The sequence below is a fragment of the Lutra lutra genome, chromosome 3 (assembly GCF_902655055.1).
Source record: "Lutra lutra chromosome 3, mLutLut1.2, whole genome shotgun sequence".
Taxonomy (NCBI): Eukaryota; Metazoa; Chordata; class Mammalia; order Carnivora; family Mustelidae; genus Lutra; species Lutra lutra.
Window position 1 is genome coordinate 85,653,834 of NC_062280.1, and position 20,431 is coordinate 85,674,264.

The 20,431-nt window shown below is 37.7% G+C and overlaps 1 pseudogene; it reads right to left on the minus strand.

Annotated features, from left to right (window-relative positions):
• Positions 1-5,206: 5,206 nt before the first annotated feature.
• LOC125096496 (uncharacterized) lies at positions 5,207-5,296 on the minus strand (annotated as a pseudogene).
• Positions 5,297-20,431: the final 15,135 nt, after the last annotated feature.

Below are 20,431 nucleotides of genomic sequence, written 5' to 3' on the forward strand. Positions count from 1 at the left end.
GGCCCCCAAGAAAGGCATAAATGTAATACTTCTTTAGACATGTCCAAGGGAAATGAAAAGGATCTATCTGAGAAGCAGCCATAACCAAGAGAACCTGGTGATATAATCAGAAAGCAGAAATAAAGAGTAATTCTGGAAATTTCTTTACCCCTAAAGTAGATGGACACTTCAAATATCTTCCAGGAATAAATTTCAGGTTTGCTATGGACCAATTATTTTATGCCTCCCATTCTTCTTTTCTGTTGCAGGCTTTATTGAAATTAACATGGCCCTGTGCCACTGCTAAATGTTTGTATTCTAGGGTAGAGGTTATTGTAGGATAACTTGTTTTTGTAGTTCACATATCTTTGAATCAACAGTAGCCATACTGTTGATGTAGAGACATGCATAAGACCTTAGACTTGAGTCTAATGTCATGATTGGTTGGGACTTTTTGAGACGATGTCTTTGGGAAAGAAGGGGTTTACTTTGTATGCAGTTGGAAAGCAAGAGAATATGTTACTAAGAAGATGAGATGTAACAGACTGTATTTATTATTACCATTTATTCATGTTCCTTCAGTAAGAAGATCCTGAATACTTTCCTATTTCCAAGTGAATAAAGGTGAATCTTTCTGGGAGGCATTTACTTCTGTGACCCACTGATGTGAGGCATAGCTAAGTGATTTAATTTTGCCCATGTGATAAGAGCTGAAATGTCCACACCATATCTGAGTAGAAATTTATGAGCCATGAAGTGGGTCAACCAGTCTCTTTTGCCTCTGTCTTCAGAGCAGTATGTCCCAGAATCCAGATGCCCCTTCAGCCTAGTCCTTTACTGAAGACAAGAGAAGCAAAGAGCCACATCTGACACACACACAGCAAACATGTAAACAGAAGTGAGAAACAGACTTCGATTATTAGAAGATACTGAGCTTTGAGAAGGTCACCTAGGAATGACTGTGTGTTATATGCATATTTTAAACTCTTTTTTCATTTCCCCTTTTTCTTGGTAAGAGTATAAAAGGATGGGGTGCCTGGGTGGCTCAGTGGGTTAAGCCTCTGCCTTCGGCTCAGGTCATGATCTCAGGGTCCTGGGATCGAGCCCCGCATCCATCGGACTCTCTGCTCAGCGGGGAGCCTGCTTCCTCCTCTCTCTCTCTCTCTGCCTGCCTCTCTGCCTGCTTGTGAGCTCTGTCTGTCAAATAAATAAATAAATAAAATCTTAAAAAAAAGAGTATAAAAGGATGATAAAGGCATTTTCCAGTGAGATGTTAAGGAAAAAAGCTAGATATCACTTATAGCCATTTGGATGTGTGATAGGGCAGATAGTAGGGAAAAGAGATATATGGTCTCTGGTTTCTTAATTCCACAGTTTAAGACATAGGAAAGAATGTTTAAGTAAAGCCCAAAGAGGAGGTTTCATCCTTTCAGTTGTTATACAATCACTGTGTCATTTAGCTCTCATTGACATTGATTAACATACTTATTACTGAATTGAAATGTAACCATTTTCTTGATCAAGGAGATGTGTTCCTTCACTTTTCATGTTTTCTTCAAAAGAGTCTCAGCTAATGCTAAGATTTCTTGCTTTATGAGTTGTCCATACAATTCATCTTTGGCATTTTTAGTAGCTCATGCATTTTGCAAAGCAGCCTTCTTACTATTTTCACTTTTTGATAATGTGGTTTATAATGAGGTTAGCTCATCTACCATACTGCACTTGACACAAAGAAAACTAGAATAAAATATTGGTCTTCAAATCTTAAGATACAAATTGTACTATTGCAACATTACTCAAGAATGTACATTAGGAAAAATTGTCAGAGGCTTTTAAGGTGTCAGAAAGGGCAAGATCTGCATGGATAAATTATAAGAAAATTTTCTCTTTTTTTCTGTTACACCAAAAAATACCACAGAACAGTCTGTGTCCTGTATTGTAGGGCCCAAACCTCAGAAATAAGAAACCCTAAAGCTTTTGAAGCACTTCCCTATTTGTGTTGGTTTTATTTCTATATGTTTATGTTTCTGAGTATGTCTTAATTCAGTCAAGTTTCCATCTCATATATCTGTGAATTGTCATACCAATCCTGTGCTTGACTTTACAGCATGTAAAATTATGAAATTTTTTAAAAGATTTTATTTATTTATTTGACAGAGAGATCACAAGTAGGCAGAGAGGCAGGCAGAGAGAGAGGAGGAAGCTCTCTGCTAAGCAGAGAGCCCGATGCAGGGCTAAATCCCAGGACCCTGAGATCATGACCTGAGCCGAAGGCGGAGGCCCAACCCACTGAGCCATCCAGGTACCCCTGAAATTCAATTTCAATATAAGTAATGTGATGCGATTCAAGAGTTTTAGTAGTTTTTAGTGGTAAGAGGAAATTAATTCTCAAAATAATACCAAAAATGAAGGGTTTGTAAGAAGGATTAAAGAATTCCTATGGTAATGTTAACACATAATTTATTATTCCTACTTGATAATAACAATGATAACATCAACTACTTTTATAATCCTTATTGTATGCCAGGACTAATTCTAAGTTCTTTACATGTGTTAATTCATTTAACCTTAAGAAAATCCCAAGAAGTGGCTATTTTACAAATATACCTATTTCATTTTATTTTTAAAGATTTTATTTATTTATTTGAGAGAGTGCAAGAGTGCACATGTGCACGAGCAGTGGGAGAAACTACAGGAGAGCAAGGAGGCTAATGTGGGTCTTGATCCCAGTACCTTGAGATCATGACCTTAGTTGAAATCAAGAGTCGGATGCTAAACCAACTGAACCACCCAGGTATGCCCAGATATATCTATTTTAAAGATGAGGAAACTTAGGCACAAATAAGTTAAGCAACTTGGTTCCTGGACACACAGCTAATAAGTGGTGAATTTATCAGGCAGTATAAACCAGAGCCTCTCCTTTAAAATTTAATAGATTGACAAATTCCAACATTAAAATTTTGATTACTATTTAGATTTCTCAGTCTTCTATTAATAACACCATAAACCATAGGCTTTAGAGTTTTATAAGGAAAAGATCAGTAGTTGGATTTGGTATTAATCCCTAATCCAAACCTTATTATTTTGGTAGAGATAATCACCAACATTTTTGTTTATTTTCTATACAATAAAGTTTGGTTATGGTATCTCACGTTACTGGGTATGTTGTTTATGGGTCTTACTTCCTAAACTAGGAGACTCTAGAAAGGCAAGAAGGATGATATATTTATCTTGTTGGCTCTACATCATCAATGTCTGTCTTTGCAGGTTCTTGTAAGTAAAAGACCCCACCTCATTACTTATGTAGGTTCTTTTTTTTTTTCCTAGTTTCTAAGTCAGCCCTAACATCTGGCTTAATGAGTTGTTTTCGTTGTTGTTTATCATAGATGAACCATGCATGCAGAATCACAGTATCTCAGGGCAACCTCTCCTGAAACATCCAAAGTATCTGTTATTAAATCAAGACATAAATAGGTATTGTCACCTAGCCAGACCCAGTCTGTATTTTCTAGTCACTCTTCTTTATTCCAAAAAACCCACATCTTCTCAACCTTGTACAAAATTCTTGCATCATCTTAGTATTGCTCACTCAGTCTCTTTTCTACCCAGGCCTTTGGTTCCGGATTCTCTTCATTTCTGTTCCAACTAATGGAAGTTGCAGATGTCTGCAGTTGCTTTGCCCCTGGAAATTCATTTAGTGCAGAAGCACAAAAGACATCTGATACATGTTTACAGAGTTGAATTGAAAAGTCCAACAAAGATTTTTCTATGAAGAAATACATTTAATCTAAATTTATTTGAGGAGGGTAGGGTTAGATAAATTGGTAGAATTATAGGAATTAAATGGTTTAGCGAGTTTAGCAAGAGGATACTCTACAATATTTAGCTATCAATGATTAAACGGACTTTAGTGATATGAATTAGATATCCCTGGGTCTAAAAATGTATTCCAAGGCACCTGGTTGACTCAGTCCGTTGAGCAACTGCCTTCTGCTCAGGTCATGATCTCAGGGTCCTGGGATTGAGCCCCACATTGAGCTCCCTGTTCCATAGGGTGTCTGCTTCTCCCTCTCCCTCTGCCTGTTGCTTCCCTACTTGTGTTCTCTTTCTGTCTCTCTGTCAAATAAATAAATAAAATCTTTCAAAAAATTTTAAAAAATGTACTCCATTATAAAATAACATGTGTATCACACATTTAGCCAAATTGTTATCAAATGGAAACAAACATTTTATTTATGGAGTATATGGTTTTTTTCTTTGTCTATGATAAATGAGCATTTGGAAAAGAATAAAGGAATGGGATTCATGCAGAGAAATTATTTTAAAAATAGTATAAAAGTAGTTAGTTCATTGACAATCAAGGAAGGATTTTCAGTTTGCATGATTAGTCCTTGAATTCTAAACCAGTACCAGCAATAAATGGACTTTTGTTGTAGAGATTAATAAAATCATTAAGACATGTAAAGTAATTAACAATGATGCAATTTATAAATAACCAATACACAGCAAGTTAAAATAACAGTATAAAAAAGAAAAACACAGAAGAGGAAAGGTACAAAGTAAATGATCTTGGTCAGCCCCTGGAATAAATGCTAGTTAATGAAAGATGGGCATGAGAAGGGTCTGGGAAGGAGCAGAGCTTGGAATTCTTCTTTTCCCATTATTTACAAATAGTGAGAGAAAGTCTATGATAGAGGTAGTATCTGGAAATAATATGATTATATTTCAGGACAGCATTTATTTCAGGGATACAAAATAACCTAGGTTCTGATGGACAAGAGAAGTGTGGCAAAGGCAGGCCTTAGAGAAACTGGTATTTAAAGCTCAGGCTGACAGTTGGTGTCTGCGCTGTCTGTAGAGTAAGGGGATTCTAGTCTTGGGCTGTGATTCAGGTTCAGGAATCCATTTCTTAAGAGGGAAATGCAGCTGAGTTTTGTACATAGCAGGTCATGAACACGGACTCACATTACTTTTGCCCATCTGAATCACCTGGTGGAGCTTTAAAATATTTAGATGGCCAGAACTTACCGCCAACCCAATTAAATTGTAGTTTAGTTTTTCTGGGGTGACTTGAAACATTAGTTAGTTCATCCACTGTTTTTTGCTGTTGGCTGTTGTTTGTTTATATTTTGATTTTAGTTTGTTTGGTTTTGTTGTTTAAGTTCCTGGAGATTCTAGTACACAACTGGGATTGTGAGCTCTGCTTTATAGTGCATACAGAGTACCTGGAGATTTTGTGGTAATGAATATTGATTTTAAACTTGAAGCATGGCCTGAGATTCTGCACTTGATCTTAGCCAAAAGGCCGAGAAGCGATGGCCTGAGATTCTGTATTTGTATCAAGCTTCCAGGTACTGCTGGTTCACCGCCATACTTTGGGTCATAAGGTCTGTCTTATGACCTAACACTTAACACCAGGGAAGAAGGTTCTCTTATTAGAATCTGGAGAAGTCATTCTGATGAGCTCACATTTCAGAATTACAGTAAGAGGGGAATGGGACACAACGTAGCTTTAGTTCATCCATCTGGTCTGTCCTAGAAAAAGTTTTAAAGTCAATCTTCACAATAGCGTTTCTCATTCTTTAAAAAAATCTTGATCCCTAAATGGCATTTGTCTCACCTCATGGTCTCCACAAACAGTTATATCTTGTCAAGCTTTGTTTTTTGAAGTTTGTATTAGGACTTGATAATTTCCTTACAAACTATACAGGTTTTTTTTGGATATGCTAATATTCCATTTCTTGCCACTCAGCTCTTTATATTTTGTACCACAAGAACATAATTTGTTTCCTATTTCTTAAAAAAAAAAATTGAACATTATGTGACAAGATATTACTATGCTTCATATTGGAAGTGTGATTTTTTTTTAAAAAGATTTTATTTATTTATTTGACAAAGAGAGAGCACAAGTAGGCAGAGAGGCAGGCAGAGACAGAGGGGGAAGCAGGCTCCCTGCTGAACACAAAGTCCAATGTGGGGCTCCATTCCAGGGCCCTGAGACCATGACCTCAGCCGAAGGCAGAGGCTTAATCCACTGAGCCACCCAGGCACCACTGGAAGTGTGAATTTTTAACTCATTTTAGTAATGACAGCTACCAGATCCATTTCTAAAGAATTTTGCCATTCATGGTTTTTTTTTCTTTTTTAAATCACACTAAGGAACACTTAATCACCACCAAAAACAAAATGTAATGAATGATTTCTAGAGAATTACAATAACAAATATTAGAGAACTCAATTTGTCAAAAAAGGAAAATTTGCTCTTTTTGGAATCACAGCCATGTTTTTAGGGAATCCACTAGGGTCATAACATGCTGATAAAATGTGCACTATTATCATTATGCTCATAGATAATTTTTCAGTACATCAGAGTGAGCCTTCTAAATTCTCCTATTTAAATAAACATTCATTGTATTTGTAAATTAAGAAATTGTATTTGGCATATTAGAAAGCCTTCCCAACACTCTTAGTCTACCTACTTGCTCTTTGAGGTTAGTTGAACAAAACAATAATTTATCAAATCTCCTGTGTGGTATGTCTGTTTACATGAATTTCTTTAATGTTTTTGCTCATATATTGTTGGGATTTGAGAAAATATGTGTACATCTTAGGATAGATTTGATCTCTTTATTAGTAAGATATGTGGGAAGTCATATGTATTGGTTTTCTATTGCTGTGTGACAAATTATCACTTTAGGGGCTTAAGGGAACACAAATTACAGTTTGGTAGGTCAGAACGGTTTACAGGATCAGGATTCTTGCCATTGGTGAACTGGGTCCTCCGCTTGGGTTCTTACTAGGATGAAGTTAAGCTGTTGTTTAGGGCTATGATCTCATCTGAAGCTTGGCATCCTCTTCCAGCTTCCCTTGTTGCCAGGATTCAGTTGATTGCACTTATATGATTGAAGCCCTCAGCTCTGAGAAGGCTCCTACTGTTCTCTCCCATATAACTCCAAAATGTGGCTGTTTGCTTCATTAAGGCCCACAGGAGAGCATGTATGGCATATGGAATATTTTTGACTTCTTGATTCTGAACATTAGATCTTCTTTTACAGAGCTCATAGGGGTAGGTCAGGCTCAGAGTTAATATTCTCATTTTTTATTAACTTAAACGGATTAGAAGCCTTATTTATGTCTAAAAAATCCCTTCCCCTTTTCCATATAGCATAGTCTAAAAACGGTAGTTTTAATAATCTCCCCAAACTAAAGGGGATTATCCAGGCACCTTAAGATCTAACAGAAATTGCTTTGCTAGACTTGGAACTTAAAGCTTAAGACCCACCACCCTTTTTCCCTTCCAATTTCTACCTGTTAGAATGAGAAAGTCTATCTTTTGCCTGCTCCACTATTGTATCTCAGAAGCATATAATTTGTGTAGTTTGAAAATATCACAGCTAGAATGGAATTTGGATGAATTGGACTTCAAGTCTCACACATATCTGATTTAGAGGGTACTCAGGTGAGACTGTGGACTTCAGAATTAATGCTGGAATGACTCAACGATTTTGGGGCTCTTAGGATGGAATGAATGCTATATATATACATATATGTATATATCTATAAAGCTGGGATGCCTGAATGGCTCAGTCAGTTAAGTGTCCAACTCAATTTTGGCTGAGTTCTTAATCTTAGCATCATAGGATTGATTGAGATCCATGTCAGGCTCTGTGCTCAGCAGGGAGTCTGCTTGGGATTCTCTTCCTCTCCCTCTCTTTCTACCCCTTTCCCACTATCTTTCTCTAAAATAAATAAATAAATCTTTAAAAAATAATAATAGTAAAATAAGATGCCATTCCATTATTCTGTCTTTCATAATTTCTGTTCATTAGTCATCTTTCAGTTTTCTTCTAACAAAATATAATGTATCTGCTTTTCTTTTAGCTGTTTTTAAGATTTTCTAATTTTTTATTTTATTTGTTATTATTATTATTATTATTATTATTATTATTTTGCAGTTTTTTTGCTGTAGCTTTCTTGGTATTTATCCTTAGACTTTGCTGATCTTCATGAATCTGAACTGACATCTTTCAAAAGATTTGAAAATCCATTACCATTATCTCTGTAAATGTTATACTATGTTCTCTTTCTCTTCTTTCTCTATGACTCTCATTACAGGTATATTAGAATTTTTGAACGTTTTACGTGGCTTATATACTCTGTTCTTTTTCCCTTATCTTTTTTCTTTTGATGCTTTAGTTTGTATATTTTCTGTTAAATTCTCTTTCAGTTTACAAGTCCTGTGGTTTTCTGCTTGCCATCTGTTGTCCCACCCATCCATTGAGTTCTAAGTTCCAGATATCTTATTTTTTAGTTATAGAATGTTTGCTTTTATATGTTGCAATATTCTGTTGAAACTTCTTTGCCTTCACTTGTTTTTTCCAAATTTATTCTCTATTCTCTTAAACATTATGACCATGTATATTTCAAGGTTTTGCTTGCTAATTCTCCTATCTGTTTAATCTATTGGTAAATATCTTCTGTTTTCTCTTGATTTTCTAAAGTCTCCACTTTTTCTCAGCTCTAGAATATATATATTTTTTTATTGTTTGCCAAATATTATGTGTAAAGGAAACACAGAAGCTCAAGTTATTGTTACCTCCACCTGAGGGTATTCTCTTCTCTGTTATATAGATAAGAAGGGGCTGAAGTCTCAATAAAATCATGACTAATTTGTCACAGAAACTTGGTTATAGTTTTACTGAGACTCATTCTTTCTTGTGTTTGTCTTTTCTCTTGGGAATGACCCTCTTGAAATTTTTATTGAAAGCCAGGGTTTCCCCTATGTCTTTACCTTTTTGAGATTTCAGCAAACTATGTTTTACCCTCTAAAGTTTCCCAGCCCAGCTCTCATGCTTCTAAACACATGCAGCATTAAAATCTGGCTAATATCTTGGAGAGGCCAGCCAAATGTTTGAAATTGTTCACTCTCCTAGCAGGTCTTTTTTATCTGATGTCTATAGGACATTGGATGTTTTATGGTGCTTTTCAACCTTCTAATTGAACTCCTAGTCTTTCTGCACTCTCTTGAAATTCCACAATTTTTTTTTTTTTTTAAGGAAACACTGGCCTAGTGATGAGGCTTCTTTAATATCTAAACTGTTATTCTTATACTATTTGAACATTGAGACTTTAGTTGGTTTCTTTATGCCAGCAGAGTATGTAAGTTTAGAGTAAGCTTGAACATCAACTGATCACTAGGAAATGCCCTTAATTTGGCAGATTCCCCTAGAGGGAAATATCTGATGGACATTAAATCTCCTTGGAATGTTCTCAACTTTCTGGAATTTTAGTTCATCTAATGCTTGTTCTCTTAAAACTTAATGCCTATAAGGCAGTAATCTCTTTGACTTTGGCTGAAACAACCAATAAAACTAAAAGACAACCTACTGAATTGGAGAAGTATTCGCAAATGACATATCTGATAAAGGGGTATATATCTCCCAAAAAACAATAATCCAATTTAAAATGGGCAGAAAACATACACAGACATTTCTCTAAAGAAGACATACAGATGGCCAACAGACATATGAAAAGATGCTCAACATCACTCATTATCAGGGAAATGCAAATCAAAACCACAATGAAATAACACCTCACATCTGTCAGAATGGCTAAAATAAAAAACTCAAGAAACAACAAGTGTTGCCAAACATGTGGAGAAAAAGGAACCCTTTTGCACTGTTGGTAGAAATGCACACTAGTACAGCCCCTGTGGAAAACAATATGGAGGTTCCTAAAAAAAATAAAAAATGGAGCTACCCTACCATTCAGCAATTGCACTACTGGGTATTTACCCAAAGAAAATGAACAATAGTAACCTGAAGGGATATATGGCACCCCTATGTTTATTGCAGCATTATTTACAATAACCAAATTATGGACATAGCCCAAGTGTCTGTCAACAGATGAAAGGATAAAGAAGATATGGCACACACACACACACACACACAGTAGAATGTTACTCAGCTATAAAAAAGAATGAACTCTTGCCATTTCTTTTTTTTTTTAAGATTTTATTTATTTATTTGACAGAGAGATCACAAGTAGGCAGAGAGGCAGGCAGAGAGAGAGGAGGAAGCAGGCTCCCTGCTGAGCAGAGAGCCCGATGTGGTGCTCAGTCCTAGGACCCTCAGATCATGACCTGAGCCAAAGGCAGAGGCTTTAACCCACTGAGCCACCCAGGCACCCTGAACTCCTGCCATTTCTAACAGTATCTAGAGAGTATAATGCTTAATAAAATAAGCTGGTCAGAGAAAGACAGATACCATATGATTTCACTCATATGTGAGATTTAAGAAAGAAATAAACAAAGCGGCGGTGGGGGAAAGACAAACCAAAAAAGCAGACTTTTTTTTTTTTAAAGAATTTATTTATTTATTTGACAGACAGAGATCCTAAGTAGGCAGAGAAGCAGGAAGAGAGAGAGGAGGAAGCAGGCTCTCGGCTGATCAGAGAGCCGATGTGGGGCTCGATCCCAGGACCCTGGGATCATGACCTGAGCCGAAGGCGGAGGCTTTAACCCACTGAGCCACCCAGGTGCCCCAAAAAAGCAGACTTTTAACTACAGAGAATAAACTAATGGTTAGCAGAGGGGAGGTAGGGTGGGGTCATGGGTGAAATCGGTGAAGGGGATTAAAAGTGAACTTATCTTGATGAGCACTGGGTGTTGTATGGAACTGTTGAATCATTATATTGTACATCTGAAACTAATATAACACAGTATGTTAACTTTGCTGGAATTAAAAAAAATAAAAATAATAATGAAAAAATTAAAAAATAATGCTTGTGAAAATGACCTTTGAAAGATATTCATCTTTTTAAAATTGCCTCAGTGAAAGCATTGTCTGTTATAGCCTATTACATTCTTCTCATAGTGGGAGTTCCCCAGGTAGCTTCTTTTCCTTCTTAAAGTGAGATTTATTGAAAATACAGTTTAAGGGGCGCCTGGGTGGCTCAGTGGGTTAAAGCCTCTGCCTTCAGCTCAGGTCATGATCCCAGTGCCCTGGGATGGAGCCCAGAATTGGGCTCTCTGCTCAGCAGGGAGCCTGCTTCCCCCTCTTTCTCTGCGGGCCTCTCTGCCTACTTGTGATCTGTCAAATAAATAAATAAAATCTTTAAAAAAAAAAAAAAGAAAATACAATTTAAGGGACGCCTGGTGGCTCAGTCAGTGAAGCGTCTGCTTTTGGCTAAGGTCATGAACCCGGCCGGAGTCCCAGGATCGAGTCCTGCATCAGGTTCCCTGCTCAATGGTGAGCCTGCTTCTCCCTCTGCCTGCCACTCCTCTGCTTGTGCTTTCTCTCTCCCTCTCTCTGTCAAATAAATAAAATCTTAACAAAATTAAAAAAAAAGAAAAAAGAAAAAGATACAATTTAAATACAGTAAAATTTACTCTCAGTATGTGCTTTAATGAACTTAGACAAATGCATAAAGCCATGGAATCACCATCACACCATAATAGAGAAAAGAGAATATTTGCAGCACATCATAAAGTTTCCCTATGTACTTTTCTCACAATGACTTCCTTCTGCAACTAGCCCCTGGCAGGAATTAAACCATTTTCTTATAGTTTTACCTATTCCAGAATGGAAATACAATATAGCATGCAGACTTTTGTTCCTCATTTTTTTCACTTAGATTAAGGCTTTGTAGATTCAGTCATATTGTTGCATAAACAAGAAAGTTCATTTGTTAGTACCACTCCAATTGTATTTCATTATGGATGAGTTAATAGACATTTGTGGTGGTGTTAGATTTGGTGATTATGAATGAAGTCCCTATATGGGGACATATGTTTCCCGACTTCTTGGAATGGATTGAAGAGGCTTTGGTTGTTTCCAGCTAATAATTGCATATAGGTATTTAAATAGGCAAGTGTTTATTTCCCTTGGGTAAATATCTAGGTGAAGAATTACTATGTTATATAATAATAAGATATTTGACTTCATAGGAAATTGACAAACTCTTTTCCAACAAGGCTGAATTATATTTTTATTCCCCACTAGCAATGTCTGCACAAGTTCCACTTGCTCCTTATCTTCACCAACACTCAGTTTTTTCAATTTATTTTAACCATTCTAGTTGATATGTAGTGGTTTTAAATTCCACTTCCCAAATATCTAACAATATTGGGAGTCATTTCATTTGCTTATTTACAATCTCTATTTTTTCAGTGAAATGGTAATTTCTTGCCCATTTTTAATGAGTTCTTTGACTTCTTATTGAGTTTAAATATTATTTGTATCTTATGAATGAATGTCTTTCATCAAATATACTTTGTAAAGATCTTCTCCTTATCTATAGGTTGTCTTCACCTTTTCTTACAGTATTCAGCACTCAGCTAAAATTTACCCAGATTCTTAATCTACAGAAATTGTGAGATAATAAATATTGCTATTTTAAACCACTATGTCTGGGATAATTTGTTATGTAGCAATTGATAATTAATATGCCAATTATGCCATCACCTTTTGTTAAAAAGTTTTTTTTTTTTCCTGTTGCATTACCTCAGTAATTTGGTTGAATTAACCATAGTCAATTAACCATAAATGTGTGAGTCTCTTTCTGAATGCTTCCCCCCTCCATGTATCTATATGGCTTTCCTTTTACTAAAGTACCATATTTTAATTACTGTCACTGCATGGTGTGTAGTTCCTATTTATTGCTGTTACTGCAGTTCCAAAGATTACATTTTGAGAGCCACTGCTTTATAAGAATTTTGAGAAAGAGAGCACACAGCAGGCAGGGGCAGAAGGAGAGAGAGAAAAAATCTTAAGCTGGGCATGGAGCCTGACACTGAGCTCGATCTCATGAACCTGAGATTTTGACCTGAGTTGAAATGAGGAGCCCAATGCTTAACTGATGGAGCCACCCAGGTGTGCCAATAGCCACTGCTTTAAAAGTACTTAATAAAAGTACTTTATTAACTACTACAGGTTTAAATAGCTGTGACTAATTACTTGCACTTGTGAGCTTGTCAGGAAAATTGATCTAGTTTGATGGGACCACCTCACAGAGGATGCAGGGAAGGTTACATGACCTCCTCAACTGCCCCAACAGGAACTTAGATAAGATCCAAACCCCTCAAATGCCCTTTCTTCAACATGGGACAACCAAGAGTGGGGCCTCCTCACCATGGTGCAGGCAAAGGCTTAACTTTTCAGAAACTGCATTCTTGCTTGTATTACTCTGTACTATTCTGTTCCCTCCTTTATCATTTTTCTCTTCTTTACAAGTTTTTCCTGATAAACATTCCCTGAACATCTGAAATTAAATCCCTGCTTATGCTCTGCTTTTAGGAAACCCAACTGAAGACACCCAAGAATTTCATTCATGCATATTCATATCCATTCTTAGAGTACTTTTGCTCAAAGTTAGTGGAAGAATAATAAATACATGAAAATTCTGTGGCACAATAGTCATAGACTACTATCTCCAGATTTTATCCAGAAGCTCCATTTTACTGTAAGTTCTGTCTTCAGGTTAAATTTTTTTAAAAGACTTTTTTTTTCTGATTTTATTTATTTGGCAGAGAGAGACACAGTATGAAAGGGAACACAAGCTGGAGGAGTGAGAGAGGGAGAAGCAGGCTACCCACTGAGTGGGGAGCCTGATGCAGGGCTTGATCCCCAGACCCCAGGATCATGACCTGAGCCGAAAGTAGACACCTAACGACTGTGCCATCCAGGTACCCCTCTTCAAGTAAAATTTAGGAAATATTAAATAATTGGTGCTTCTCATGGAAGAAATAAGAAAGAATTTTCTTGCTGCAGTGATTCCCTAAAATCCAGTTAATGAGAGAGATTAAGGGAAATGTAGCTTTTGAAATATGGCCTAGTAGGAGAGGAAATAGAAAGTAGTATTCTTTTTTTTTTTAATTTTATTTTTTATAAACATATATTTTTATCCCCAGGGGTACAGGTCTGTGAATCGCCAGGTTACACACTTCACAGCACTCACCATAGCACATACCCTCCCCAGTGTCCATAATCCCACCCCCCTTCCAACCCCCCTCCCCACATCAACCCTCAGTTTGTTTTGTGAGATTAAGAGTCACTTATGGTTTGTCTCCCTCCCAATTCCATCTTGTTTCATTTATTCTTCTCCTACCCCCTTAACCCCCCATGTTGCATCTCCTCTCCCTCATATCAGGGAGATCATATCATAGTTGTCTTTCTCCAATTGACTTATTTCGCTAAGCATGATACCCTCTAGTTCCATCCACGTCGTCGCAAATGGCAAGATTTCATTTCTTTTGATGGCTGCATAGTATTCCATTGTGTATATATACCACATCTTCTTTATCCATTCATCTGTTGATGGACATCTAGGCTCTTTCCATAGTTTGGCTATTGTAGACATTGCTGCTATAAACATTCGGGTGCACGTGCCCCTTTGGATCACTACGTTTGTATCTTTAGGGTAAATACCCAGAGGTGCAATTGCTGGGTCATAGGGTAGTTCTATTTTCAACATTTTGAGGAACCTCCATGCTGTTTTCCAGAGTGATTGCACCAGCCTGCATTCCCACCAACAGTGTAGGAGGGTTCCCCTTTCTCCGCATCCTCACCAGCATCTGTCATTTGCTGACTTGTTAATTTTAGCCATTCTGACTGGTGTGAGGTGATATCTCATTGAGGTTTTGATTTGTATTTCCCTGATGCCGAGTGATGTGGAGCACTTTTTCATGTGTCTGTTGGCCAGCTGGATGTCTTCTTTGCAGAAATGTCTGTTCATGTCCTCTGCCCATTTCTTGATTGGATTATTTGTTCTTTGGGTGTTGAGTTTGCTAAGTTCTTTATAGATTTTGGACACTAGCCCTTTATCTGATATGTCATTTGCAAATATCTTCTCCCATTCTGTCAGTTGTCTTTTGGTTTTGTTCACTGTTTCCTTTGCTGTGCAAAAGCTTTTGATCTTGATAAAATCCCAATAGTTCATTTTTGCCCTTGCTTCCCTTGCCTTTGGCGATGTTCCTAGGAAGATGTTGCTGCGGCTGAGGTCGAAGAGGTTGCTGCCTGTGTTCTCCTCAGGGATTTTGATGGATTCCTTTCTCACATTGAGATCCTACATCCATTTTGAGTCTATTTTCATGTGTGGTGTAAGGAAATGATCCAATTTCATTTTTCTGCATGTGGCTGTCCAAATTTCCCAACACCATTTATTGAAGAGGCTGTCTTTTTTCCATTGGACATTCTTTCCTGCTTTGTCGAAGATGAGTTGACCATAGAGTTGAGAGTCTATTTCTGGGCTCTCTATTCTGTTCCATTGATCTATGTGTCTGTTTTCGTGCCAGTACCATGCTGTCTTGATGATGACAGCTTTGTAATAGAGCTTGAAGTCCGGAATTGTGATGCCACCAACTTTGGCTTTCTTTTTCAATATTGCTTTGGCTATTCGAGGTCTTTCCTGGTTCCATATAAATTTTAGGATTATTTGTTCCATTTCTTTGAAAAAAATGGATGGTACTTTGATAGAAATTGCATTAAATGTGTAGATTGCTTTAGGTAGCATAGACATTTTCACAATATTTATTCTTCCAATCCAGGAGCATGGAACATCTTTCCATTTCTTTGTGTCTTCCTCAATTTCTTTCATGAGTGCTTTATAGTTTTCTGAGTATAGATTCTTAGTCTCTTTGGTTAGGTTTATTCCTAGGTATCTTATAGTTTTGGGTGCAATTGTAAATGGGATGGACTCCTTAATTTCTCTTTCTTCTGTCTTGTTGTTGGTGTAGAGAAATGCAACTGATTTCTGTGCATTGATTTTATATCCTGACACTTTACTGAATTCCTGTACAAGTTCTAGCAGTTTTGGAGTGGAGTCTTTTGGGTTTTCCACATGTAGTATCATATCATCTGCGAAGAGTGATAGTTTGACTTCTTCTTTGCCGATTTGGATGCCTTTAATTTCCTTTTGTTGTCTGATTGCTGAGGCTAGGACTTCTAGTACTATGTTGAATAGCAGTGGTGATAACGGACATCCCTGCCGTGTTCCTGACCTTAGCGGAAAAGCTTTCAGTCTTTCTCCATTGAGAATGATATTTGTGGTGGGTTTTTCATAGATGGCTTTGATAATATTGAGGTATGTGCCCTCTATCCCTACACTTTGAAGAGTTTTGATCAGGAAGGGATGCTGTACTTTGTCAAATGCTTTTTCAGCATCTATGGAGAGTATCATATGGTTCTTGTTCTTTCTTTTATTAATGTGTTGTATCACATTGATTGATTTGCGGATGTTGAACAAGCCTTGCAGCCCTGGAATAAATCCCACTTGGTCGTGGTGAATAATCCTTTTAATGTACTGTTGAATCCTATTGGCTAGTATTTTGGCGAGAATTTTTGCATCTGTGTTCATCAAGGATATTGGTCTGTAGTTCTCTTTTTTGATGGGATCCTTGTCTGGTTTTGGGATCAAGGTGATGCTGGCCTCATAAAATGAGTTTGGAAATTTTCCTTCTATTTCTTTTTTTTTTTTTGGAACAGTTTCAGGAGAATAGGAATTAGTTCTTCTTTAAATGTTTGGTAGAATTCCCCCGGGAAGCCATCTGGCCCTGGGCTTTTGTTTGTTTGGAGATTTTTGATGACTGTTTCAATCTCCTTACTGCTTATGGGTCTGTTGAGGCTTTCTATTTCTTCCTGGTTCAGTTGTGGTAGTTTATATGTCTCTAGGAATGCATCCATTTCTTCCAGATTGTCAAATTTGTTGGCGTAGAGTTGCTCATAGTATGTTCTTATAATTGTCTGTATTTCTTTGGTGTTCGTTGTGTTCTCTCCTCTTTCATTCATGATTTTTTTTATTTGGGTCCTTTCTATTTTCTTTTTGATAAGTCTGGCCAGGGGTTTATCAATCTTATTAATTCTTTCAAAGAACCAGCTCCTAGTTTCATTGATGTGTTCTATTGTTTTTTTGGTTTCTATTTCATTGATTTCTGCTCTGATCTTTATGATTTCTCTTCTCCTGCTGGGTTTAGGGTTTCTTTCTTGTTCTTTCTCCAGCCCTTTAGGTGTAGGGTTAGGTTGTGTACCTGAGACCTTTCTTATTTCTTGAGAAAGGCTTGTACCGCTATATATTTTCCTCTCAGGACTGCCTTTGTTGTGTCCCACAGATTCTGAACCGTTGTGTTTTCATTATCATTTGTTTCCATAATTTTTTTCAATTCTTCTTTAATTTCCTGGTTGACCCATTCATTCTTTAGAAGGATGCTGTTTAGTCTCCATGTATTTGGGTTCTCTCCAAATTTCCTCTTGTGATTGAGTTCTAGCTTCAGAGCATTGTGGTCTGAAAATATGCAGGGAATGATTCCAATCTTTTGATACCGGTGGAGACTTGATTTAGGACCAAGAATGTGATCTATTCTGGAGAATGTTCCATGTGCACTAGAGAAGAATGTGTATTCTGTTGCTTTGGGATGAAAAGTTCTGAATATATCTGTGATGTCCATCTGGTCCAGTGTGTCATTTAAGGCCTTGATTTCCTTGTTGATCTTTTGCTTGGATGATCTGTCCATTTCAGTGAGGGGAGTGTTAAAATCCCCTACTATTATTGTATTATTGTCGATGTGTTTCTTTGATTTTGTTATTAATTGGTTTATATAGTTGGCTGCTCCCACGTTAGGGGCATAGATATTTAAAATTGTTAGATCTTCTTGTTGGACAGTTCCTTTGAGTATGATATAGTGTCCTTCCTCATCTCTTATTATAGTCTTTGGCTTAAAATCTAATTGATCTGATATAAGGATTGCCACTCCTGCTTTCTTCTGATGTCCATTAGCATGGTAAATTCTTTTCCACCCCCTCACTTTAAACCTGGAGGTGTCTTCGGGTTTGAGTTTCTTGTAGGCAACATACAGATGGTTTTTTTTTTTTTTTTTTTTTTTTTAATCCATTCTGATACCCTGTGTCTTTTGATTGGGACATTTAGCCCATTAACATTCAGGGTAAGTATTGAGAGATATGAATTTAGTGCCATTGTATTGCCTGTAAGGTGACTGTTATTGTATATTGTCTCTGTTTCTTTCTGATCTACTACTTTTAGGGTCTCTCTTTGCTTAGAGGACCCCTTTCAATATTTCCTGTAGAGCTGGTTTGGTATTTGCAAATTCTTTCAGTTTTTGTTTGTCCTGGAAGCTTTTAATCTCTCCTTCTATTTTCAATGATAGCCTAGCTGGATATAGTATTCTTGGCTGCATGTTTTTCTCATTTAGTACTCTGAATATATCATGCCAGCTCTTTCTGGCCTGCCAGGTCTCTGTGGATAAGTCTGCTGCCAATCTAATATTTTTACCATTGTACGTTACAGACTTCTTTTCCCGGGCTGCTTTCAGGATCTTCTCTTTGTCACTAAGACTTGTCAATTTTACTATTAGGTGACGGGGTGTGGACCTATTCTTATTGATTTTGAGGGGGGTTCTCTGAACCTCCTGGATTTTGATGCTTGTTCCCTTTGCCATATTGGGGAAATTCTCTCCAATAATTCTCTCCAACATACCTTCTGCTCCCCTCTCTGTTTCCTCTTCTTCTGGAATCCCAATTATTCTAATGTTGTTTCGTCTTATGGTGTCACTTATCTCTCGAATTCTCCCCTCATGGTCCAGTAGCTGTTTGTTCCTCTTTTGCTCAGCTTCTTTATTCTCTGTCATTTGGTCTTCTATATCGCTAATTCTTTCTTCTGCCTCATTTATCCTAGCAGTGAGAGCCTCCATTTTTGATTGCACCTCATTAATAGCTTTTTTTGATTTCAGCTTGGTTAGATTTTAGTTCTTTTATTTCTCCAGAAAGGGCTTTTATATCTCCCGAGTGGGTTTCTCTAATATCTTCCATGCCTTTTTCAAGCCTGGCTAGAACCTTGAGAATCGTCATTCTGAACTCTGGATCCGACATATTACCAATGTCTGTATTGATTAGGTCCCTAGCCTTTGGTACTGCCTCTTGTTCTTTTCTTTTTGTGGTGATTTTTCTGCCTTGTCATTTTATCCAGATAAGAGTATATGTAGGAGCAAGTAAAATACTAAAAGGGTGGCAACAACCCCAGGAAAATATGCTTTAGCCAAATCAGAAGAGATCCCAAATCGTGAGAGGGGAGAAAGGGGATAAAAAGAGGTTCGGAAAGAAAGAAAAAAAAATTAAAAAAAGAAAACCAATAAAGAAAAAGTATTAAAAGGAAAAATATATATATATATATATTAGATAAACTAGTTAAAAAATGTTAAAAAAGAAAACGGTAAAAGTTAAAAAAAATTAGCAGAAGAAGGGAAAAAAAATTCAAAAAGAAAAAAAAATTAAATTAACTGCAATGCTAAAGAATCATGGGGAGAAAGCCATGAGTTCCGTGCTTTGCTTTCTTCTCCTCTGGAATTCCACCGCTCTCCTTGGTATTGAAACTACACTCCTTGGTAGGTGAACTTGGTCCTGGCTGGGTTTCTTGCTGATCTTCTGGGGGAGGGGCCTATTGTAGTGATTCTCAAGTGTCTTTGCCCCAGGTGGAGGTGCACCACCCTTACCCGGGGCTGGCCTGAGTAATCTGCTCGGGTTTGCTTTCGGGAGCTTTTGTTCCCTGAGCTCTTTCCGTAGAGTCTGGAGGGCGGGTATGAAGATGGCAGCCTCCTGGTGTCTGGCCCAGAGGAGCTGAGAGCCCGGGGCCCCACTCCTCAGTGCGCCCCCAGAAAACAGTGCCCAATGACTCCCGCCACCCTGGCCTCCGGCCGCGCTCCGAGCTGACCGAGCCTGTGACCGTTTCAAGGTAACCCTGAGCTGAGAGTCACTCCTCGGCTCTGTCTCTGTAGCCGGCTTCCCCGTTCTAATACCTGTGAGCTCTGCGACACTCAGACACCCTGATCCTTCTGTGACCCTGCGGGCCCTGAGGCCATGCTGACCCCGAGTGGGCTTCACCCCGGTTAAGCCTCTGGAGCGATGTCCCTCAGTGGAACAGACTTTTAAAAGTCCCGATTTTGTGCTCCGTTGCTCCGCTGCTTGCCAGGAGCTGGCCCCTCCCGCCGTGGTCTATCTTCCCGTTGCTTTGGATTCACTTCTCCGCCAGTCCTACCTTTCAGAAAGTGGTTGATTTTCTGTTTCTAGAACTTCTGTTCTTCTCTTTGATCTCCCGTTGGATTTGTAGGTGTTTGTAATCTTAGATAAGCTATCTAGCTGATCTCCTGCTACCTGAAGTAGTCTCAGCCTGCTACTTCTCCACCATCTTGACTCCTCCCCCAGAAAGTAGTATTCTTTTCATAGCCAATACCTCTTTCAAAGTTTTGATCTGCAGTCTCAAAATTTCAGTTTCTATTTCTTGTTGGAGATCTGGATATTCACCCTTTAAAAGAAGTAGGAAATTCACGTAATGTTAAAATGGTTAGGGATGTTTTAATGTAAAGATATGTTATCCAGATAATTAACCTGAGGTTTTGAAATCTTTTCTGTGGACCTGAGACATAATGATTTCACAAATTCAACTGTGA